Genomic DNA, 18071 nt, shown 5'->3' on the forward strand with positions numbered 1-18071 from the left:
TGCATCAGTGAACAACTGGAATGCTGAAGATAAAGTTGCTGCACTGTTCGTGGCATTGACAGATCCTGCAGCTGAAATCTTGCAGACGATTCCAGAGTACGAACGGAACAACTATGAAACATTGATGAGCGCTTTAGAGAGGCGATACGGAAGCGAACACAGGAAACAGATATACCAAATTGAGTTGCAAAACCGTTACCAAAAATGTAATGGGACTTTGCAGGAGTTCGCATCGGATGTGGAAAGCTGGCCCAGTTAGCAAATGCCAACGCACCCGTTGAATACACCGAGAGTTTAAAAATCCAGAGCTTTATAAATGGCATAAGGGACGTGGAAACGAAGCGAGCTACATACGCAAACCCAAAGCTAACATTTGTTGAAATGGTGTACTATGCACTGACTCAGGAAACAGCGTCACTTTTGAGTAAGCCCGCGTACAAAGCTCATCGTGTAGAAGTGGAAAGACCAGATTGAGTAGACACAATTTTGGAAGCACTGAAGGGATCACAACAGAAAAATGCCGGAGTTATGAAATGTTTCAAGTGCGGCAACGCAGGTCACATTGCACGACATTGCAGCACCGGTCCCAATAGTTCCAACAATGTGGGTGGCCGTAAACGTAGAGCTGAAGGAGATAAGCAAATCTCCAATTCCACTCAATCGTTAAACTAAAGCGAGTCAGCCGCAAGGGGCGACAGCTGGCTCCCTCAAGCAGTTTCAGGGAGTAATCCAATGGTAAAGACACCATCCTTTGACGGTTCTGTTCCTTTCCAGGTGTTTAAGCTTCAGCTGGAAAGACTGCATCAGTGAACAACTGGAATTCTGAAGATAAAGTTGCCGCACTGTTCGTGGCATTGACAGGGTCTGCAGCTGAAATCTTGCAGACGATTCCAGAGTACGAACGGAACAACTATGAAACATTGATGAGCGCTCTAGAGAGGCGATACGGAAGCGAACACAGGAAATAGATATACCAAATTGAGTTGCAAAACCGTTACCAAAAATCGAATGAAACTTTGCAGGAGTTCGCATCGGATGTCGAAAGGCTGGCCCATTTAGCAAATGCCGACGCACCCGTGGAATGCACCGAGAGTGTAAAAATCCAGAGTTTTATAAATGGCATAAGGGACGTGGAAACGAGGCGAGCTACATTCGCAAACCCAAAGCTAACATTTGCTGAAACGGTATACTATGTACTGACTCAGGAAACAGTGTCACTTTTGAGTAAGCCCGCGTACAAAGCTCATCGTGTAAAAGTGGAACGACCAGATTGAGTAGACACAATTTTGGAAGCACTGAAGGGATCAAAAGAGAAAAATGCCGGAGTTATGAAATGTTTCAAGTGCGGCAACGCAGGTCACATTGCACGACATTGCAGCACCGGTCCCAATAGTTCCAACAATGTGGGTAGCCGTAAACGTAGAGCTGAAGGAGATGAGCAAGTCTTCAAGTCCACTCAATCGTTAAACTAAAGCGAGTCAGCCGCAAGGTGCGACAGCTGGCTCCCTCAATTGATTGCCCCATAATCTATATCTCGCAAATTGGAAGAAGGTCAAACAATCTTACTGTCGGAGGACACGTGGATTGAAAGGAACGTTTACTGACTGTAGATACGGGTGCATCTCATTCCATCATTCGATCAGATTTAGTCAACAAGAAGATAAGACCATTGCTTGGAGCTAGATTACGTACAGCCACGGGAGAGGACACACAGGTAATTGGAGAAGTAGCACGTGGGAACGTCATGGTACTACACAATTTTATAGTGGCAGAGATTGTTGATGAAATCATAATTGGAGTGGACTTCTTAATCGACCAAATCATCAAGATCGATACGCAAAGCAAGACGATGCGATATAGGAACATGGATGTGCCACTTAATTTCGGCTACGAGAGAGGCTACAGCAGTAAACGAGTGCTGGTGGAAGACAGTCAGCAAATGCCACCAAAATCAGAAGCAGTCATCTGGGCAAAGGTTGATGGAGACTGTGGGATAAACAAATTGTGGGTTGTCGAGGCAGCAAACAAATCAACACCGAACATACTTGTAGGAAAAACCCTGGCTATGACAAAACAAGATGGACGTATTCCGGTAAGAGTACTCAATGAGTTCAAGTCACTAATCAAACTGACCAAAGGAACTATATTGGGAAGATGCCAAGAGGCTTTATTAACAGTGTACAGCTCCAGGAACACGTTTCAACCAGCAACACTTTTCAAATGACATCACGGCATGGACGTAGGGGCTAGAGGAAGCCCATCAGAGCAAGGCAAGATAACTGCACCTAAAGTACGCGAACATATTTGACCAAGATGGCTCCAAACCAGGCCGCACCAACGTTGTGAAACATCAAATTGGCACTGGAGATGCGAGGCCGATCACTCAAGCTCCACGTAGTGTTCCACTGGCGAAGCGGGAAGTTGTGAGTCAAATCATACAAGAAATGAGCGACAGCGGCGTCATCGAACCATAAGCTAGTCCATGGAGCTCACCGGTAGTACTTGTAAAAAGAAGGATAGAAAAATGAGGTTTTTCGTGGACTACCGGAAGTTGAATGACGTTACGAAAAAGGATAGCTACCCATTGCCAAGAATTGACGACACTCTGGACTCGCTCTCTGGTATGAAATGGTTTTCCACACTGGACTTGAAAAGTGGCTACTGGCAAGTGGACGCCAAGCAGGAAGACAAAGAGAAAACAGCCTTCAGATGGTCTTTGGCAATTTACAGTAATGCATTTTGGACTTTGTAATGCACCAGATACTTTTGAGAGACTCATGGATCAGGTATTGAAAGGACTACATTGGAAAACATGCTTGGTGTACCTGGACGACATCATCGTATTGGGCAAGAACTTTGATGAACATCTTAAAAACATCTCAGCAAGTTTTCCAAAGAATAGCTGGCTCTGGTCTGAAACCAAGTCCCAAAAAGTGTGCGCTGTTTAAAAAGGAAGTCAATTATTTGGGTCACAAGGTAACGACAGAGGACATCTGCACTGCGAACGAAAATATAGAGGCTGTAAAAGATTGGCCAAGACCACAGAATCTACATGAATTGAGAAGTTTCCTTGGGCTGTGCACATATTACCGCCGATTTGTACCAAATTTTACCAGCGTAGCCCATAGCCTCCACGAGCTTACAAGAAAAAATAAAGCTTTTGAATGGAAGAAGGAGCAAGAAGTGGCTTTCCAAACATTGAAAGAGCGTTTGTGCACTGCCTCAATGTTGGCATATCCGATTCCAGGAGCAACGTTTATTCTAGATACAGATGCGAGCGGATATGCTATAGGAGGCGTTTTGTCACAACTGGTTGATGGACACGAGAAGGTAGTCGCATATAACATCCGTTCAATTGGGAAAGCAGAGAGGAACTACTGCGTTACACGGAGAGAGCTGTTGGCATTGGTAGAGCGTATTAAACATTTTCACAAATACCTCTACGGCCAGCGATTCCGCGTCAGGCCAGATCACGCAGCGTTGAAATGGCTTCTGCAGTTCCGTAATGTGGAACGACAATTGGCACGGTGGATTGAGCGGCTACAAAGCTATGACTTTTCCATTGAGCATCGGAAAGGTAGTACCCATGGGAATGCCAATGCAATGTCACGAAGATCATGTAGTTTGGAATGCAAGCACTGTTCAAAGGCCGAGGCTAAAGAAGACATTATATATGTCCGGGTAATGACTATAACGTGTACGCATGAATGGGACAAGGAACAACTAAGGAAGTGTCAGCTATAAGATACAGATCTGTCACATGTTATGCAAGGGCTCGAAAGAAACGAAAGACCAAATAGAGAGGAGATGTCAGCAGAGAGTCCCATTGCGAAGTCATATTGGGCGGGAGTGCCACGAAATCCCAAAAAAAAAAAAATACCCAAACACAAAATCCCCAAAGAAAAAAAAAATACCCAAACATATAATCCCCAAATTCAAAATCCCCAAAATCAAAATCCCCAAACACAAAATCGCAGTGCTATGATAAACATCATGACCGTGTAAAAAATAGCAATATCTCTTTCCTCTTTCATTCATATTTATGTATGTATAACTATATATTCATGTTTTGGCAATACATATTGTAACGAATTTTACTTGCAAATCCTCTTATTTGCCCTTTTGCTAGGATCGTATCGCTAAACTGTTGAATAAATAACTCCAATATTGAATAACGGAAAAATGGCCTTTATTAAAATACTTCACAATAACACTCAAACTGTGCAACGAATAGCTTAATAACCAAACTGATATCTTAAAGGAAACTGACTTTCAAAATAATAATGCTATTGCTCGCTAGATATCGTCTTACTCGTAGCTGCTTGACAATTCAAATCAAACTGAATTCCATTTTACTCGCTTGTGCCGCTTTTATAGTTTACGCTGCATACATCTAGGCTCTTCTATTTCCAGAACTTACCAACTATTTCGAGTGTTTATAGTTCTCATATAGTTTCTACTTGTTTACAATTTTCTACTTTTCAGCGTCTCTCAGATGTATGTGAGTTTGTAGTTTACAGTCTCTCGCACACACATAGGCGTATAAGTAAATGCATCTGTGTGTGACATCTCTCGGCTGCCTTATATATGTGTATACATGATTTGATTATTGACGTGAACATCGCTTAGCATCGCCTTAGTGATGGTATAGCTTAGGGATGCTAATATCCGTGACACTGCCCTCCACCTAAGTCTGATCGTCCCGATCAGACAAATCTCTCGATCTAAACGGTGCTAGCATCGCCAAATGTACCACTCTTCTACTCCGTGGTTTCTCAATGCTTTGTATGCGGTAGATGGTATCACTGATCTTCTTCACAACCTTGTACGGGCCTTCCCAACTGCACCGAAATTTGGATGGAACACCTTTCCGCCGGTGAGGGTTGTATAACAGTACCAAATCTCCCGCCAAGAAACCTTTCGAATTATTTTCCTTGTCGTACCTGTGTTTCATCTTACTACTCATTATCCTGGATCGTTCCCTAGCACTCTGTTGCTTGACCAATGAAGAACTACTTCGCAGAGCTTGCGCTGGACGGATTTCCTTTGCATAATCAGTATCGTTCCGACGCTTCACAACAGTTGAGTGCCTTGGCTTGAAACCACCCTTGCATTCTTTCTTCGTTTCAGTACGTCCGTTAGGGCTTTTCAATGCCAGTGTTTCTCTCACAGGTACCTTCGGTTTTGATTTGTTTGGCCCATTTGTTCCATCAACCTTTACCTTTGAATTTCGTGGCCTTCGTCGAGTCTTCTCCACCAGTACCCGATTACTGCTGAACCCTTTTTCCAAACTAAAGTTAAGTGGCACATCTTGGTTCTCATAACACATCACCCTTCTCTGCATATCGATCTTGATGTCATGGTCAACCAAGAAATCCACTCCCAATATAACTTCATCAACAATCTCCACCACAACAAATTTGTGTAGAACCATGACCTTCCCAATCAATACTTCACATATCACTTCTCCCTGAACTTGGTTATAGTCGCCAGTGACCGTACGCAACTTTGCTCCAGGTAACGGTTTTACTCTCCTGTTGACCAAGTCAGATCGGATCAAGGAATGAGATGCGCCCGTATCTACAGTCAGTACTCGTTCTTTGCCATCCACATTCCCTCTGACGGTAAGACTGCTTGATTTCCTTCCATTTTGCGACACAGATATCACAGGGCATTCAATAGCTGGATCTAGCTCTCTACCTCTTACTCGCTCTTGCTCATCTCCTCCAGCTTTGCGTTTACGGCCACCCACATTGTTGGAACTATTAAGACCAAGATCGCAATGACGTGCTATGTGACCGGACTTCCCGCATTTGAAGCATTTGATAACTTTTTCACTTCGCTTTTGCGATCCTTTCAGTGCCTCCAATATTGCGTCTACCCACTCTGGCCTTTCTACTTCCACACGGCGTGCTTTGAAAACTGGCTTACACAGAAGCGACGCCGTTTCCTGAATCAGAGCTTGTGACACCGTTTCTGCGAATGTTGGCTTTGGGTTTGCGTATGTAGCTCGCTTCGTTTCCACGTCCCGTATGCCATTTATGAAACTCTGGATTTTTACCCTTTCAGTGTATTCCACGGGTGCGTCCGCATTTGCAAGATGAGCCAATCTTTCAATATCTGAAGCAAACTCCTGCAATGTCTCATTTGCTTTTTGGTAGCGGTTTTGCAACTCAATTTGGAATATCTGTTTCCTATGCTCGCTTCCGTAACGTCTCTCTAAAGCGCTCATCAATGTTTCGTAGTGGTTCCGCTCGTACTCTGGGATGGTCTGTAAGATTTCCGCGGCAGGCCCTTTCAGTGCCACGAACAGAGCTGCAACTTTATCTTCAGCATTCCATTGGTTCACTGCTGCGGTCTTCTCAAACTGTAGCTTAAAGACCTGAAAAGGAACAGAACCGTCAAAGGATTGTGTTTTTACCTTTGTATTGCTTGCTGAAACAGCTGGGCGGTTTAATTGCAACTCTTGTATACGACCTCTCAAAGCATCCACCTCGGCTTCGATTTTTTCCTCAAACTGCGTTATTTTCTCGTCCATACGTGCTTCGAGTTTTGATGATATACGCGCCTCTTGTGCTTCGAGTTGTACTGTTATGCGTGCCTCCTGTGCTTTCAGTTGTGTCTCCATTTTTGATGTAATCTGTGTCGACATTTCTGCCATACGCGTTTCTTGTGCTTCAATCTTCGATGTAATCTGTGTCGACATTTCTGACATACGCGTTTCTTGTGCTTCAATCTTGGATGTTATGCGTGTCTCCTGCGATTCCAGCTGAGATGACATGTTGGTGGATATTTGTGATGACATTTCTGTTATACGTGCCTCTTGCGCTTCCATCTTGGATGTTACTGTCGATGTTTGAGCAGTTATTGCAGCCAATATCATGTTCAAGTCTGTGCTGGTAACCGTCTGCGATGTTTCGTTTTTCTCTTCAATTTTTGTTGTTGTTTCGTCCCCATCAGGATAAAAGACAAACTCGTCCACATCAATTCCTTGCGACTCCATTACCTCTCGTAGCCGTGCTTGAAGTTCGATCTTATTGCCGGTTGTATTTAATCCACGGTTCTCCAACTCCTTTTTCAGTTGCTGGATCTTCAATTCACTGAACTTTGCCATGCCCAAGTTGTATTCCCAATCTTCGGAATTTATTCAACAATTCCTCTTCTGACACCAATTGTAACGAATTTTACTTGCAAATCCTCTTATTTGCCCTTTTGCTAGGATCGTATCGCTAAACTGTTGAATAAATAACTCCAATATTGAATAACGGAAAAATGGCCTTTATTAAAATACTTCACAATAACACTCAAACTGTGCAACGAATAGCTTAATAACCAAACTGATATCTTAAAGGAAACTGACTTTCAAAATAATAATGCTATTGCTCGCTAGATATCGTCTTACTCGTAGCTGCTTGACAATTCAAATCAAACTGAATTCCATTTTACTCGCTTGTGCCGCTTTTATAGTTTACGCTGCATACATCTAGGCTCTTCTATTTCCAGAACTTACCAACTATTTCGAGTGTTTATAGTTCTCATATAGTTTCTACTTGTTTACAATTTTCTACTTTTCAGCGTCTCTCAGATGTATGTGAGTTTGTAGTTTACAGTCTCTCGCACACACATAGGCGTATAAGTAAATGCATCTGTGTGTGACATCTCTCGGCTGCCTTATATATGTGTATACATGATTTGATTATTGACGTGAACATCGCTTAGCATCGCCTTAGTGATGGTATAGCTTAGGGATGCTAATATCCGTGACAATATTTTTACTTATCCATATATAGGACTGCTAGACGCTCTAATTCGAACAGAAGCGTGTAATACGCAGAAGGACAACACCGAGGCGGTAGCCACGGTTATACCACACACCCGGACTTGGCATGGCGTAGCCCAGGGTTATGTTTTATAAGCGCGGCCGAAGGCCGCCTATGCAGAAAGTTGGTATGGATTTTTAGCCTTTTTTGGTCGCGGCGATTTTAAACCTAATTTGAATTTATTTCACACATAAAATGGGGATTTTGTGTTGGGGATTTTGATTTTGGGGATTTTGATTTGAGGATTTTGTTTTGGGGATAACGTGGTAGACCCATACTGGGTACAGTGGAACAGTTTAGAGTTGATATCCGGTTGCTTGCATAGAGTATGGGAGAGTGAGAATGGTCAAAGTAAGAGGAAACTGATAGTTGTTCCAAGGAAAACGATTGCCGACGTTCTCAGTGAACTACATAACGGTCCAAGTGGAGGTCATCTTGAAATCACGAAGACGCTCGAGAAAATTAAGCAGAGATTCTATTGGGTTAGTTGCCGTCAGTCGGTCACCGAGTGGATTGGCAACTGCGAGGTTTTCAATAGAGCGAAAGGGCCCAAAACACGAAGGTATGGCCAGATGAAGCAGTATATTTGAAATGCACCATTTGAAAGGATCGCAATGGATGTTCGCAACCGCGGAAACAAATGCGTACTGGTGGTTATGGATTATTTCAGTAAATGGCCAGAGGTATATCCAATCCCAAACCAAGAAGCGGAAACAGTAGCAGAAGTGGTTACAAACGATTGGGTTGCCAGGTATGGTGTACCAATGGAGTTACATTCTGACCAAGGCAGGAATTTTGAATCAGCTGTGTTCCAAGAAATTTGTTAGAAGTTGGGCATTCGAAAAACACGGATAACTGCATTGCATCCTCAGTCCGATGGTATGGTGGAACGTTTCAATAGAACCTTGGAGGAGCATTTAAGGAAAGAAGTAGACAAGTACCATAAGGAATGGGATACACACATATCATTATTCTTGATGGCTTACCGATCGGCAGTGCATGAGGCAACGGGCCAAACTCCCGCAAAGGTAATGTTTGGCAATGACCTTCGACTGCCACCTGATTTGAAGTTTGGGATAGATGTCGATGCGGAGAGAAATGTCAAGAAATCCACTGGAGTCTTGGAAGAAGAGCTGAGAGAGATACACGATCTTGTAAGGCAACGAACAAAGATTATGAGTAAAAAGATGAAAGCCAGATCCGATAAAGCAATTAATTCGGAAGGTTTCCAGGAAGGAGATTTGGTGCTGTTATACAACCCACAACGAAAAAAAGGTTTGTCCCCGAAATTGCAGTGTAATTGGGTAAGGCCCATATAAAGTTGTAAAACGGATCAACGATGTAGTGTACCGTATACAAACCATTGGCAAACCACGAACCAAAATGAAAGTGGTTCATTTGGAAAGGTTGGAAGCGTTTAGATCGAGATATTTGTCTGATGGGGACGTTCAGACGTAGGTGGAGGGCAGTGTGACGAATATTAGCAACACTAAGGGATACTATTAACTCTAAGCCGATACTGAGCAGTGACTTGTATGCACATCAACAAATCAATCGTTATGTCTACCCATATGTCCATACAAGCAGCGGAGAGTAAAGCACAAATACATGCATATATCTGAGATACTCCCAAAAGTATGCAATCATTTGTGCAAGTATCACTCACATATACACGCGCAGGGGCTATGAGAGAAGCTATAAAATCGTGCATCTGTAGTTATAGCTGAGAAATTTATAGCTGCTAACTAACTAGTAAATTCTAGAAACGAGAAAATCAAACAGTATAAAAGCAGCAACAGTTGAGGCATGACAAGTCAGTTTGATTTAAGCACGCTATTTGCCGAGAAGTAGTAGTGTTATTTTGAAAGTAGTCTAATAAAGACCAATTTGCATTATCGAATATTGGAGTTATTTATTCAACAGTTTAGTGATTCGAACGTTAGCAGAAGGTTGCAAATAAGAGGAATTTCAGTAAATTCGTTACAATATCAAAGACAAGGTAAGCACTAAATAACGAAAGCTACAACACGTGTGTGTACAGGAACGAAGGCAAAAGCGAGTGTCGAACAAGGTAAAGAGGAGAAGACCCATTATAATTATTACTCCAAAAAACACGCCTTAATAAAATTGATTTTTCTTATATTGGAAAATACTGCAAAATAAAAACAGGATAATGATATCCACAATTTTCTCTGTTCCCTTACAAATCGCAAAATATTCGAAACAGCCCTCGTAAGTATGCAAAAAAAAGTCGATTGCCGGTATTAAGTTTTTGTTTTCAATATTATTCACTTTGCTATGTATACATTTTTGCACTCGAATGTAGTATTTAATTAAATTAAAAATTTGACCTCGCTGCCTAGAAATGTCAACTAACGTCCAATATGTAGATTCATATGTAGTTACAAGAGCGCCCGTTGGCGTTAATGAATAATAATTACAATGCCATTGGCAGTTTGTATTGCATCAATTTGATAAATCTATCTATATTTTTTTTCACTTTCATTACCTTAAATTTTTTCCAAAACTATCATTGAACAGTTGTTATACCGCGCACTTCTTATTTTGCCGTAAAAATATTCGCTCCCAGAATTCGAAGTACGCGCCAACGCAGATGAAATTGAACTGTTCGAATTGGATCGTTGAATTGATATGAGAAGCTTCTCTCATCATCATCGATATTTATTTTACTTTTTTTGTTATTGCTTCTTTCCCTTGACATTCAATTAGTGCTCTATTTGGTTGAAGGCAAATGCATAAATGAAAATTCGAAGAAGATCATTGGCGGTTCAAAGAGAAGTTCATACCCATCATATGGTACCTGACTGGAGAAATATAGTCTGATATTGAGGTGAGATAAATCAATTTATTTTGGTTGTACGTATTTTGCAAGAAATAAATAGTATCAAATAAACCAATACACTTACGGGAGCATAAAATAGAGGTGAGCGAGAGCGAGATATCGGGATCAACCACACTCACGGTATTTATTGCATAATGTTAGATAGTTCGATAACTGCATTTTTTAAGGTAAGTTTCACTAATTTCGTGGTACTAAGGAGGTTTCTGATTTTCTGCCTCTCTTGTGTTAAAACAAATGAATGAAAACTAAAAAAGTAAATTTTTCCCATTTAGCTGATCAATTAAGATAAGTTTCCACCTACTTTCAAACAAAACTAATAAATGTTTAAATTTATATAAATGAAAATGTGTGAGTACCTCAAATGTACCTAATTTCTTGGCAACAATTTTCTGATGTACCTAATTCCGTGGTAAAGCGTCCCTAATTTCGGTGTACTTAGTTAATCTATAATTTTTGGGAAAAATATTTATAATTGATTTTAAACTCAAATTTTAAAGGTACACAAATTGATTTACTGAAATTCATATTCAGAAATTTTAAATTTAAACTATTTTTTTTTATTGGTATTTTATTTATGAAAAGAAAGAGATTTAAGACCAAAATAGTATTGTATATTTTCATTAAATCTAAGATTTCTTAGAACTTTAGACATTATTGATATGAAATAAGTAACATTAAATGAAAAAGGTTTAAAACAAAAATAAACAATAAAAAAAAAAAAAAATTATTCAATTGATGTAACTTGTTACTTTTCTAAAAATTACTTTTATTTATTATTTTTCCATTTTTGTTTTTTATTGTTTTCATTAGTGACACCATTAAGCGCTACTGTCAAATCTTATATAAAATAAGTTATTAACCCAATAATCAGCGAATGGCGATCGAATTAAGTTTGAGGCAGTTTTCTTAAATTTGTTTAAAAAAATATGCGCATAAATAACTCCACACCAAAAATACGTGCTTTCCGTTTCACTGCTGAAATGTAAATGCGCAGTATGCCACGAAATTAGGGGCATGCACAAATTTGGTGTACGTACATAAATTCGTGGTATCGCTTTAAGCGGTAATTTGAGGTTTATATTCAAACTTTTTTTGCTGTTATCAATATTCATTCAAAACAATAGTAAAGAAGTTGAAATCTTGATACATTTTTTTAAATTTAATAAAAAACTATGAATAAACAAAAGTTCTATAATGTCATTATTTCGTTAAATGTTATGCTTCGCAAAGCTTTTTATTGACGAATAGATTTATAAAAGTGTACCACGAAATTACATCAAAATCTTCCTCGGGGGTTTATTTAATAATTAAAATACTAAACAAATAGGGGTTCTTATGAAATGTTAAAGAAAATATGAAAAACATAAAGTATTATTATATTATATCACAAAAAAAGTGTGTCCCTAATTTCGTGGTTTAGAAATATTTGTGGAATGAGTTTTGCAGTAATAGAAGCGTTTAAGAAATGTTCACTAAATACCAAAAAATTATCATCATAAAAAAATTTAACGATACAATTTTTACAGGCTTAACAAAATACACTGGACTCCTTAACACTTTACTTAAGAGGCCTCTTTACAACAGGCTCATTTTCCGAGCTTCCAACTTTCTATTGCTTGACATTTAATATTAGGTTTAATATTAGAAATTAGTAAAATATCAATTATTACACAGTAAAAACCAATCTTTATTATGAAATTTTCAGGTTAAAAAACACCCCCAATTCCTTGTTTGGAAGAAAGAAACCAACGCGGCATGTGCATATAATAAAAAAAATATAAAACAAAACAAAATAAAATGAAATAAAATAAAGTAAATAAAATAAGTTAAGATAAAATAAAAGAAAAGAAAACAAAATAAAATAAAAGAAAAAAAAGAAAAGAAAATGTAATATAATAAAATAAAATAAAATAAAACAAAATAAAGTAAAATAAAATAAAATAAAATAAAATAAAATAAAACAAAATAAAATGAAATAAAATAAAATAAAACAAAATAAACTAAAATAAAATAAAATAAAACAAAATAAAATAAAATAAAATAAAATAAAACAAAATAAAATGAAATAAAATAAAATAAAATGAAATAAAATCATTTCAAATATAATTAAACTAAATGAAATAAAATGAAAGAATATAAAAACGATAGACAAGCGGGATTAATTTAGAAGCTTTCGCGAAAGCGTGACCCCACTCTGAAGGAAAACTGCTACTTTGGAATAAATGAGGTCAACGAAAACCGGCTGAACTCCATTGTTAAGCAAACAGAGGCGTCCCTAAAGTATAACATATTGCGGTGAATTTTAACATCACTAAGTTGTTATTAAATAGCGGCACAACAACAATAAAACAAGCTGCCCCTCTTGTGTACGTAAACAAATCAATCAACATTTAAACACATACACAAACACAAAGCAACGGAGAGATACTCACAATCGCATGTAATCATCAGCCGAAGTAGTACTCACACATACACACGCATATGGCTACAAACTACAAATATACATGTATATGGCTGATAACCAAGCGTGAAGTTCGCGAAATTACTAGACCTTAGGAAAAATGGGTGAACGAGAAAACCGAGAGTATAAAAGCAGCGCAAGTTGAGGAATGACTAATCAGTTTGATTTAAGCACCCTATTGGTTGTGAAGTATAAGTGCTATTGTGAAGTTCTCTCAAACTAGTCTAATAAAGACCATTTTGCATTATTGTATATTGGAGTTATTTATTCAACAGTTTAGAGATTCGAACGTTAGCATAAGGTTTGGAATAAGCGGAATTTCCCTTAAATTCGTTACAATATGTATTTGTCTTGATGCATTTCTAGCCATCGATGAGACGTTAAACAATGGCAAGTGGTTATCGGAAAAGTCCTCGTTGGCTTATGGAACGAGAGGTTTATGGTTGAACTTAGAAACAAACTTCTGTACAATAGTCGCAGTTGAATAGTGAAAGACCATAATCGAAATGAACTGTAACTTCTGCTGTAAGGGTCGGCTGTTTGGTAGAAGTGCAAAAAACAGCGCTGACATTAAATGTTCTGCTAAACAAATGTGATGTGAAGATTGCGGGCAAGGAATCTGTGGTCCAGTCGATCGCTGAGCTATGGGCTTTCTTAATTTGGGAACTCCAACCTTCTTAGCAACCTTAACACTACTCCAGATCGGACTGCCTATTACGCGCCAGGAGTTGCTATTCCCTCGAGAACGGACTGGAGATATATATTTATCTGGTGCAGCGGGTTGGTTAACTGGTTCGCAGATGGGTCGAAGTTGAACGCAGAGGTTGGAGGATGTGGTGTTCTGTTAGCTTTTACATGTACCTCGTACATTCAAGCTTTTTGATCACTGTAGCTTCTCCTAAGCGGGTGCTGCCGCGTTTAAGGATGCAGTGAATGGGATGCTAACAAGAAATGCTACACTTCTTAGCCTTGGTGGATACAACTGTACCATATGTAGATGGCTATAGGGGATTCGGAACTCCACTCTGGTCTACAGTCTACTGAAATTGTTTTGTTGACGACGTATTATTATTTATAAATGGTGATTGTGGCTTTGACGCGTCACTTAACAAACAAAAGGAGCCCGTGCATTACGTCTTAATATGCTGTAAAACCCTTGCAAGTATAGCTGAATTTAGGTTGCTGAGGTGGAATCATCGATGCGCCTCGTCTTGGAATGTGCGGTTTTTGCCAGAACCAAGCCAGAGTATTTCGTTTTTGACTCAATTTAATCTGCCGATGATCCATCTAAAACCGAGATCGGTCTGTAAGTAACTACAGCTTACATCGTCGTTATTTTATGTAGCATTACAATGGATCTTCATGCTGTACAAGTGAGCTTCTCCTCCCCGGTGGCTGGCTTCTTAACCTAATCCAACCATGTACCGCATAACACTGTTTTCGGTTGTGTCACACCCTTTGGTTGTATGTTCTGTACGTAGTCTCTACAAAGTTCAACTAAGTTGTTAAAAAGTCTTATAGGTTTGCGATTTTCGGTTGAGAGGTCACGTTGACATCACACCCATTGAACCACATTAGTGCTTCTTGTATAATTCAGCTGATCACCTTGGAAAACCTTTCAGATAATACTACATACGCTTACGTTCCAGAATGGGTAGTACTTGGGAACCTCATAAGTTCAAGGAAGCGATAGATATTAAGATCCACCTCTTTAATAAGGAATATGAAGTTCAGCGATTTCAATGCCTAAAAATGGAATGTGTTGCTATGCAGATTCGGGACTAATTCTTTAACGCTAGCCCATCCCTGTTACATACCAACAAATGTATGTAAGTATGCGTATTTTTGTATGCTTATATTGCGTTTTGCTTATGAATCCTAAATTAGTGTACAAATCTACATACAAAGGCACAAACATATGTATTTGCTGATCCATCTGTGTCTTACGTGCAATGCAATTTTTTTCGGCATTGCGTCTGGATGGTGAAACCAGTTTCAAAATGATAAAATCGTACACTTACATTGTTGCCAGGTGATATGCTCTTAAGAGCTAAGGTGACGGTTAAACCTTTACAGACCAAATTACAAAAGCAGATAGCTCGTTTGAGCTTTGCTAGCATTGATAAACCTTTAAAACACGAGTACACATTGATTTTATACATATTGTACATATCTCGCAAGAAAAATATAAGGAAGTATTTTAAATTCTGATAACTTGAAAATTCTAATTTAAATTTGTTTGTTTTGTAAACTTTTGTAGTGCATAAGAGATTTAAGTAGCTCGAGGATTTCGCTGTTTGGCTATTCTCAAAGACTTTTGGTCAGGTATCTACGATTCATTTTTAATGACGTTAGCTATACATATATATTTATAAGTCGATCATCATACATGTGCTGATGGATAACTCGGGAACATGGACGGTTTCGAGAAAAGATGAGAGGGTTCTTGGAGTGTTCGAGAGAAAAGTTCTCCGAAAGATATATGGTCTTGTCCCTGATGCCTAGGACGAGTGTCGAAGGATGATGATCTTCATGAACTTTACGCATATATAGCGATAGTGCAAAGACTTCTCTGGCTAGCTCATGTTATGTGAATGAAGAAAGACTCTCCGTCCAAGGAACTATTTCGGTTGACACTACAGTTTGGAAGCTGAGGAAGGGGGAGACCTCCACTTGACCTCCCTTGGTTCTCCGAATTAGCGTCAGTAATCTCGAAACAGGAACTGCTGGCGTGGCTTGTTACGAAGCGGCCAAAATCGCTTAGGCGGTTAAGCGCCAATGGATGTGATGTAGTAACTTCGCAAAGAAAGCTCCAATTTCAAAACGGGTTTTTGCTTTTTAAAGCTTAGCTAAGTGAAATGGTTAATTTTGGCATAATGCGACTAATGGTACAAAAGTAGCTGGAAAATTCCTAAAATGGAGTAAGAATCTAAAAACTGTAGTTTACACAGATATAACTCAGCAATGAGTCACCCAATGAAATATTATTTACTAGAAATTAAACCTTGAAATATCTATGTTTGTACTAATCGAAATAAAGCAGTTTGTGTGTGTGTTCGCTGCCAACCATACGTGCAAACATGCTATAGTGTTAACTACTTTGTACTCTTTACTTTAATTTTTAAAATAATTTTTAATTGAGTTTTCGTGTTATCTTAAAATTTTTGAATAACTTCAAAAAAAAGAAAATTCTTATTAGTATGAAAATATTTAAACTCAAAAATAAATAATAATAAATTTTTAAAAATAAAATAAATATTTGGTTTATTACCAAATATATTGGCGATCCTACCAATGATCCTACAACTTTAGAACGAAATTTAAACCGAACTTTAAAACCAAAGTCAACTTGGATCATAGACGAATTTATTTTATGCAACATAAACAAAAATACAAAATAAAATTCGTCTACGATTTCTTAATTAATAAAGAACTCTAAAAATGTGTGTGTAAATAAAATAAAAAAAACCTTTACAACATAATACTCTTAAAAGCAACGATTGGGTTTTCCAAGCCACAACAACAAGAGCTATTACAACAATTTTGCATACAATACACACAAGAACAGATTTAAAATGAAGACATCACGATGAAAATGAAGAGATTTATAAAGAAAACAAAAAAGCCATTGCATATTTTAAAACCATTGCGACATCAAACAATACAGATATTAATTTCAAGAAATTTTTCAACAATCATCAATCAACTACTTATTAATTTTAATATTTTTTTATTAAATTTAATTTTATGTAAGTATAATTTTTATTTTACTATTAAATTAAAAATTTTTCAATTATAATTTAAATTAAAATTTTACACATTTTAAATTTTCAAATTTATTTTAAGATTATTTTTATACTTTAACAATTTTAATATAAATTATTTAAATTTACTTATTTTTTATATAAAATTAAATATTGTATTTAAATTGTTAACTCACTTTCGAAAAAATTCTTAAATATTTTCAAATTTTCAAATTATTCATTTAATTTTTTTTTTTTTATATGGTCCTACGTTCACCAATACGAACCCGTAAGTTTACAAATTCTGATAATCAAAATAACAACTATACAAATAACACAATGGCTCACAATACAACTCAAAATTCTAACATTAATACAACACAAAACAACATCTATAATATAACGCAAGATACTTCAACACAAGATAACTTTACAAATGTTTCTTCTACTAAATCTATTAAATTACAGCAATTTTGGCAAGAATTTCCCGGTGCCTGGTTTTTACTTGTTGAAGGACAATTTGAAATTAACAATATCAATGATGATAATTTAAAATTTCAAAATGTTTTAGTTACTTTTCAACGAGATACTATATCTAAAATTTTAGACGTTATTAACCCTCTTCCTCTTTTCAATAAATATGATACAATCAAAAAAATTTTATGTGAAAGATTTTCTCTTAGTGAAGAGAAACGATTAGAACAATTATTTTCAAAACCTGAACTTGGTGATCGTTCACCATCTGAATTATTCAGATTTATGAAATCACTTAAAGGTACTGACTCCATTTTAAGTCAAGAATTACTTTTCAAATTATGGATTCGTAAATTGCCACAAGAAATACAAATCCATTTAACTTCTAGTAACAATCAAAATAAAGATGAAGTAATTATTTAAGCTGACAAACTTTTTGATCTAATCAACAAACCTCATTCTTCCAAACCTCCTATAGTTTCGAGTATAAATAATAATATTTTAGAACAATGCGTTAAAAATTTAACTGAATTAACTACGGCTATTTATCAAAATTTAAATAAAATTTCTAATGATATTAATCAATTACAAATCCAGTCAAGATCTAAAGATAGAAATAGATCTAAATCTCGAAATTTTTCAAGATACAGAAATTTTTCAAACAATCGTTATTTTAATTCACACCAACTATTTGTTGGTATCACAAAAAA

The 18071-nt window shown here is 37.4% G+C and overlaps 2 protein-coding genes across 2 annotated transcripts in view; one reads left to right on the forward strand and one right to left on the reverse strand.

The window, feature by feature from the left end:
- Sdr (Secreted decoy of InR) overlaps window positions 1-10476 on the reverse strand; it is a 40068-nt gene extending 29592 nt beyond the window's left edge. The window contains 1 exon segment of the mRNA XM_067781123.1: window positions 10330-10476. The gene's annotated coding sequence lies outside the window, so the exon portion shown is untranslated.
- LOC137249585 (dipeptidase 1) overlaps window positions 1-18071 on the forward strand; it is a 704181-nt gene that overhangs the window by 136975 nt on the left and 549135 nt on the right. The gene's annotated exons all lie outside the window — the stretch shown is intronic.

Source organism: Eurosta solidaginis, chromosome 1, assembly GCF_040869045.1.
Source record: "Eurosta solidaginis isolate ZX-2024a chromosome 1, ASM4086904v1, whole genome shotgun sequence".
Lineage (NCBI taxonomy): Eukaryota > Metazoa > Arthropoda > Insecta > Diptera > Tephritidae > Eurosta > Eurosta solidaginis.